This window comes from Suncus etruscus, chromosome 11 (assembly GCF_024139225.1).
Source record: "Suncus etruscus isolate mSunEtr1 chromosome 11, mSunEtr1.pri.cur, whole genome shotgun sequence".
Lineage (NCBI taxonomy): Eukaryota > Metazoa > Chordata > Mammalia > Eulipotyphla > Soricidae > Suncus > Suncus etruscus.
Window position 1 is genome coordinate 13,562,167 of NC_064858.1, and position 8,703 is coordinate 13,570,869.

An 8,703-nucleotide genomic window follows, 5' to 3' on the forward strand; every position below is an offset into this window, starting at 1 on the left:
TGCTGAGGAGAGTGCTGGTGAAGGTATAGTACTATGGTGGTAGGATTGCTGTTGCATTATTGGATGCTTGAAATTCAACTCCAGTTGTTTTGTAAATTATGGTTTTGTAAATAAAATTAAAAATTAAGTAGAAATAGGAAACTTTTGCTTAATATTTTTCCCACTCTTTAAAGGTAATCTTTAAAGAATATAACTTTATTATAGCAGTTAGGGAGTTGAGTTTCAGAATATCTCAGAATTTCCAGTATCCTGGAAGGTCACACAAAGATCCATGGTGCATCATGAAGCCTTCCTATTATACATGGTTACTCTAGTTTTTCATGATATAATTGTGAATCTTTCTCCTCATAGAGGACTGTGACAGGATATGTTTCTATAAAGCTGATGTTTTCAGCATCCACTGAATTAAATCAAAGTTCACTGAATACATAAACAACCTATAGAACAATCTCTATCAAATCAAATATGTGACCTTATGCATTGAAAACAAAACGTTGCTCTCAAGTGAAAAATAATAAGGAAACCCAGATTCTATAATATATTCTTACTTCATCCTAAGACTATTGGCAATAATAACAATTGCATATTTAGCCAGTGGTTTGAATTACCTTCATCTGAATTTTAAACATAATAAATAGTTCAGCATATTTAGTTGATAGCATTATCTGAAGTTACTAGGAGGAACGCCTCTTTAATAAATGAACTTGAGCTAAACAATAGCGAACAGATCACTCTGGTGTTGATGATTTTTCACTGTTAATTCTATGAAATTCAGAGTGCACTACTGGTGCTTACTTAACAAAAGAGAAGCAGATAAACGACATAAAGAGCACAGAATACAAAGAGAGATAAGATGCTCCAGAGGTTAAACTTCCCAGTTGACTTATGAAAAGGACTTTTAAGGTTCGTTCACTCTGTTGCCTATATTGTAGTCTGACACATATTAGAAACATACTTATAGATTTTTCTAACAACATTCTGTGAAGAATAGTGGAAAACAATACAATCTAATTTGCAGAGCTGATGCAAGGGATTTCAGAGTAGAGTAAAGCAAACTACATGCCAGGTTAGAGCTTAAATACTACTAGATAATTTGAGATAGTTAACAAAATGTTCCCTTTAAATAACTATCTTTGGATCCATTTATGACTATACTAAGGAATAAAATTGAAATGGAGATTAGACTTTGAGGTGTTATCTTTGTGTCTAGTCACCTTGAAAGGTAACATAATTATGTTGTACATAATTATGTAGAATGTAAAAACAGAAATTTTATTAATGTTGTTCCATAGTGAAAGATATGAGAGAATTTATACTTCATTGCCTTGAAATTTTGTTGATAAATTTCTCAAAAGACAAAGATTCTGTCATGGTTTGATTTTGTTTTAGTTATTGTTGTTTTTGCTGCACCCAATAGTACTTAAGAGATACTCTGGTTCATAGTGGTGCTTAGGGGATCATATACTGCTGTGAATCTGGGACTCCAAAATGATATAATATATTCAGCCTGCTGAACTATTTCCCCAAATTCATTTTTAATTGTTCCATTTTCTGTGTACATTGAAGCTCAGCAACAACAAAACAATTCAAACATATTTGGGTCAAACAACTATAATCTTCTTTATTTTCTGATGGGTAGACACTCTTTTACTAGCCATGTGAGGTCTCTTCCCTTACATGTCAATGCTGTCTGCTATTTAAGGAATGTGTTTGAAACTCAGGGGGAAAATATGGATCATCCACTGCTTGTATCATATTTCTGACTATGCATGCCTATCATTTTCCTTGAAACATTCAGTGAAATTAGGTCAGTTATGGTTTTAGTTAGCAATGCAGTTCTTATGTTGTACACAAGTCATATGATGTTTTTAATTATTTCTGCTTTTTTACATTGATCTGAAACCAAATCTTTAAATATGCATGGCTTAGGGAATTTCCCATTCCCCCATCTCACTTTTTTTGTTTTGACTTCTTTCTAGGATAAATATGAAACAATCTATACTAATATATTGAAGAATGTAATACAATTGACTTTATAGGAAGCTTTTGATCACGTAGTTAAAGGTAAATAATTGGCTTTATTTGATTACAGTTATAGAGGGAATCTTTTGAGTCATTAATAGGTATTTCAATACCTCCACTTCTAAAACATCTAGAGTAATGGTTATCTTAACTGTACCTTTATAGATGAGTCTTTGGATGTCTCAGTGGTCTGCATTAGACAAATAATGAGATTTTGACTCAAGCTATGTTCAGTTCTTAAGGGAAATAGAGAAAATGAAAATGATTTCCAAGTGTCTCAAAATATGATTGTTAGAGAAAAGAAATCCTGGTGAATTCAATATGTGCAAGAAGAGAGAATTTAAAAAGAAACAAATAAAAAAAATCCCTGAATACTAATAGTAATTCCAGGACAAGTATTAAAAAGTAGTTCATATTTGATCCTTAAAAGAGGAACTGAATATGCTTAAGGTATGACCTCAAGGCAGAATCTAAATGTCTTCTCAATGTTTTCAGATCTGCAACTATGTAAAGAGACTTGTACAACATGTACAACTTCAGCCTCTTTGAGCCTGGTTCTTGGTAATATTTGTTGAATCAGACGTGGGAGATTCTTAATCCAAATTAGATTCAGAATTACTGTATTTAAGAAAAATTGAGACTATTCATTGATATGCAATTGTTTTACCTGACAATTCTTCCAAAACATTTGTCAAGTATTAAGTACAGAAACCATGGTAAACTGTGGTGATTATTTTAGAACAAAATGAGTATGGAAAAGTCTTTGCCCTTATGAAGTCACAGTTTAGTGTTACAGCTCAATGGCTACAATATCGGATTAATTTGGGTTTCGTTAAAAATATATATACATATATATGTAACATATATAAATATATAATATATAAATAAATATAAGTAAATAAAAATAAAATATATAAATATATATACATAACTATGTTTATGCCTATAAATTTATTTGAAAATATAATTTTTGTAGATGTAACTCAGATCTAGGAACTACTATGCCTGTATAAGATAAAATATAATTACAACAAAAAAGTAAAGATAAATCTAAATTTTATATAAGGGTATTAATATAGCAATGAAATAAAATATTTCATAACATATATAGACTCAATATAGGACTAACAATATATATTAACAAATGTCTTTATTTATTTATTTATTTTTGGTTTTTAAGTCACACTCGGTAATGCTCAGGGGTTACTTCTGGCTATGCTCTCAGAAATAGCTCCTTGCCTGGGGGACCATATGGTGCCTCCGGGAGATTGAACCAAGGTCAAAGAACCCCAGCAAAACAAATAAAAAACCACCACACTGCATGCATGACAATGAGAAAACAATGCAGTTCTAGCAAGCTCAGAGAATGAAGCTAGTAGCTCTGGTAGCTCTGATGACCTGACAAGTACCAATCATGTATATAGCATCTCAGATAAGGACTTCAGAAAAGAATTATGGAGGATGTTCAAAAAATATTGAAGAAAGCATGGACTGAACTCAACCAACCACAACCAAGACTCAAGAACACATGAAAGCAGAAATGAGAAAATTTCAAACTGAAATAACAGAGCTGAAAACTTTGTAGGCAACATGAAAACCTCACTAGCAGGCTTCACCAGCACAGTAACAACTGATATGGATGAAAGTAGAGAGCTGGAATATGAGCTGCAAAACAACTTCATATAACAGAAGAAGTTGAAACAAAGCCTTAAATGGGTGTTTTTCAACTTTTTTGTGTGTGTGGAGGCACACTTTTTTTCATGAAAAATATAAATTATGAGGTACACCACTATTAGAAAACGTTAAAAACAGATTTAACTCTGTGCCTATATTGACTATATATAAAGTAATTCTCTTGAATAGGAATAAAATAAACAGAAAGAAATTATTTTATAATTACTTTTTTATGAAATAATAATGTATTTTATAATTGGTCATATTTCTGTTCACTTACTCAGTGTGAAACCTGGGCCTGTTTGGCTGAACACAAAGTTAATATTCTGGCAGGAATCAAAGAAAGACACACAGATAGTTCTTCGTCAACAGCTCTCTGTCTCTCTCTGTCTTTAGTTTTTATAGCAGTCAGGCTTGAAAAGCTCATTTTACACAGATATGTAGGGGGAAATGGGACCAATGTCAAAATAGCTTTGTTTGTTAGAATGGGGAACACCTAGGCAGTATCTAACCAAACACTGTCCAAAGGTAGATGGCAAATCTTATCTTGAAACCATGATTTTGTCTCAGTTTAGTTAGTTCCTCCTGCTCCTGTTAAGTCATGTCCTTTCCACCAATTGATGCTAAGCTATAAGGGTCCCTAACCTAGTCAAGGCATTCAGTGGAGACTGAAGAGAAATAAAATGACAACTTCTCCTCAAGAACTATTTATTTTAACTATTATCTCACATAGTACAGCAGTGTGAACACCTTGCCATTGCTTGGTGAGTGTGAACATTTCAAGATTGCCACTTTCCAAGTGTTGATGCCAGAGTGGCATTTTTGAACGGAATCCATTTCTTTTATCTGCACTTGGAAGTAGGTTTTCATTTCTGCCTTGCATTTGTGTGTTCAGTTCATTCAGATGATAAAAATATCTGCCAGGTATGCCATCCTTGCACACCACTCATCACTTGCAAGCGGCTTTGCATAATCTGACCTCTCATTTGTCAGAAACATTTTAAGTTCCTCCTGCAGCTCATACACACGAACCAAGACCTTGCCACACGACAACTACTGGACCTCCGTATAAAACAGCAAGGTTTTATGCTTCGCTCCCATCTCCTCACACAAAGCTACAAACATGCAACCTTTCATGGATCCTCACTTTACAAAGTTTACCATGCGCACAACATCATCCAACACAGGAATTAGGTCTGCTGGTAAAGTCTTGGCTACAAGGGCCTCACAGTGTAAAAAAACAATGCGTAACAATCACAACTGGATTCCTTTCCTTCATTCTGCTTACAAAGCCTTTAGTGTGCCCAACCATGATTGCAGCTCCATCGGTGCAGACACTTGTGTAGTTTTCTCAATTAAGTCCTCTTTGTTCAGGTATTCTGATGTGACCCGAAAATTTTTTTTCCTGTTGTTTTTGCTGGCAATGCCTCGCAAAAAAAGAAGTTTTCACTAATTGCATCACCATCCACAAAACGCACATTGTCCAAGAGTTGAGCCTGTCCACTGATAGCAGTAGACTCGTCAAGTTGCAATGCAAATTTCTCACTGATACGGATCTTTTTCAAAACCACGCTTTCCATGTCTGCAGACATGTCATTAAGATGTCTGGAAATTGTGTTGTCTGAGAGAGGGACTTTGGCTATTTCCTTAGCTGCTTCAGGTCCGAGCATCTCCTCTACAATAGCTTTGCAGGCGGGCAGTATTAATGTCTCTGCCACAGTGTGTGACTTTTTTTTTTTTTTTACTTGGCTATAAATTAGCAACTTCATAGCTAGCTTTAAGAACTCTTTCATTTACCTTTGTGGTTTTTCTCATGAAAGTTGCCTGTTTCTTCGTGTTTTCACACAGGTGAACAAAAAAAGTTCACATTCTTGTTTTGAAGTGAAGGGTGTTTTGTTTGGAGATGGAGTTTAAGTTTACTTGGGACCATAGCACTGTTAGATAGCTTTTCACCATACACCACGCATGCACAGAGGAGTTGGTCTTTTTGCATCTCTGGTGAAAGTAAATCCAAATGAAATATAGCTTTCGCTATATTGCCTTGTGCCAAAGAATTTGCTTGAGTTAACCATCTTTGCCTTTTTTGGTCCCCACTCATACTTGGGCTCTCATCTGGTTCAGAATTTTAAGAGTCCAGTTCTTTCTTTTTCCAAAACTTGTTCATCACTATAGTATCTGCTCCTGTCTCACTGTCTCTCAGTACTTACTGTGCTTGTCTCCTCCAGAGAGCCACTGTCTGTCACACTCAGCACTCTTCTACTCATGTTTCCTCCAGATCCATCACTCAGTGCTCTTCTGTACTGCGTCTGCAATAATCCTCCAGAGTCCAGATCCATCTGCATTTTCTGCACATAGATAATCTACTGTGATGTTTCCTCCTGTCAGTGTAACAGTGACACTGGAGTCATTTATAGTCCATAACATGCGCACGTTATGGATGAAAGCGTAATTTTCCCCAAGGCACACCAGACAGTATCTCACGGCACACGACTGTGCCATGGCACAGTGGTTGAAAAACACTGCCTTAAATGAACAGACTATGGAAAAAAAACCTCAAAAAATGTGAACAGCTGAAAATAGAACTCTGAAATAAATTTAATAGAAACAACACAAGCATCACTGGAGTCCCAGAGATCCAGGAAGAAAATCCCCAGGAACAATCAACAGAAAAATTTATTGCCAAAAACGGCCCAGAGCTAAAGAGTGCATGCAATTATATCCTGGATGCCCAAAAAGTACCAGTTAAAAGAGATACAAAGAAAATAACCCCAATACACATCATAGTCATAATAATGAATTCTACAGATAGGGAAAGAAGGCAGCAAGACCACAAAGGGAAACTGTATAGAAAGAAGTATCCATTGACAGAGATATGTCATAAACAATGCTCAAGACCCCAATGACAGTGGTAGAATATAGTGACAAAAAATAATTTTTAAACTAATAAAGGGATGCATACACCAAGAAGAAATCACACTTCTAAACATATATGCACCTAATGATGGACAAGAGTAGAGTATAGAAAGAAGATAATGTAATATGCATAATACCCATTCAGGGCAATATTGAAAACCACTGTACAAGAATGTTTCTGCTATAGAGACAGGCTGGTGGGGTGGGAGGGAAACTGGAGACATTAGGGGAGAAATGAGAACATCAGTGGAGGGATAGGTGCTCAAATATTGTATGAGTGAAAATCAATCATGAACAACTTTGTGACTTTGTATCTCATGATGATTCAATGAACTAAAATTAATTTTTACCTGCATTATATGGTGATAAAAATGAAATGTAGGTGGTTATGTAATTATTATTTACTACCAATCAAAAGTATATAGAATATTTACTAGAGATTTCTAAATGCCTTCTATACTTATATTGTATGACCCTTAAAAAAAAACTTGATCTGTAGCAGAAGAAAAACATGTACTTGGTATTGACTGTGGCCTAACCTTCCCCTAACCCCCCAAATAAATGAAAACATATTTTTGTTAGTTAGTTTTGGGGCCAGAATGTCTATGATTAGGGCTTATTCTTGGCTCATGGTCAGGGATTGCTCCTGGTGAGACTCAGCAGAGACCATATGTGGTGCTGGATTGAACACATGTACACATACTAAACTATCACTTCAGTTCTTAAAAATGTTTAATGCAAAATTAAACAGCTTGACTAAAGAATCTGATTAATAATTTTTGGAACCAAGTTTAGCATTTAATATGCCTTTACTCGTCACTGAAGGGTGTTTCCTAAGGAAATTAGTTATATTTCTGAGTGAAAAAAATTCAAAGTGCTTATTGCTGTTTTTTTTTCTTTATATTTTTTGGGGAAAAGGAAATAGGCAGCCACTCAATGGTGCTCATAAATTATTCCAGGCTCTGCAGTCAAAGATTGCTCCTTATAGGGTTCAGGTTAACATGTCGGATGCTGGAGATCAAACCAGGGTTAGCTGCCTAAAGGGCAAGCACCCTGCACACTCTCCAGTCCCTTAGCATATTTTATTTTGGGAGTTATATAGAGCATTGTTCTTCAAATATTTTTCCAAATATAGACCCCTTCTAAATTTCCAAATGTAGATTCATTTCCAAATGTAGACCCTTTCATTCTTGAATAAATGAATATTTAACCTATTTTTATATTATATGCATTGGCATTAAACATTTTACAAATTATTGAGGTACCATAATTTAGAGAGTTAATCAAGGCATATAAATTTCAACATGAATCCCACTACCAGTGGCCTGTTCCTTCACCAGTGTTCCTAGAGTCCTTCTTATCCTTGACAGGTCTATAAAAAGGTCTATAAAAATTCATTTCATATTAGTTGGTTCAGCAAAACTTAAAATGGCAAATTGAATTATAATTAAAATAAATCAATAAAGCTTAATGTTTTTAACTGAAGCTATATAACAGAGGGTAGGGCATGTATTTTGCAAGTGGTTAACCTAGTTTCAATCTCTGGTCCCATAGATCAATTTCCATCTGAACTAGTAGGAGTTATTCCTGAGTACCGAGCCAAAAGTAACATCTGGTCATTTTTTGGGTGTGAACTACAAACCCAAAACATTTTTATTTGCATTGATTAATTGCTAAGTGATTTTATACTATTTTAATGAGATGTTATCTCACTATTGAAAATGTATAAAATGCCAACAGCAAGCTAGGAGTAAATATACCTTTATTAATCAATTAAAAGTCAATCATATACACTATTAGTGAGTGCTATAACCAATGCCACATTTGGGGAAGTTTGCCTCATCATTTAGAGAAGCTTATTTAATGCTTTTTGCAAAACAGGTTTCAAGATTATAAAGTTTCCAAGATGCTGCCTGTTCATGGAGATCATATGGTTCTTTAATTCTGAATATAATCTAGCTGGATACAAAATTCTTGATCAGGTGTTCATGTTTGTTATTTTTACTATATCCCTCCATAATCTTTAAGCTCTTAGCGTTTCATTTTATAGATTTGCTGTACCTGTTATGGGCTTTTCTTTTTATGTAAATCCCT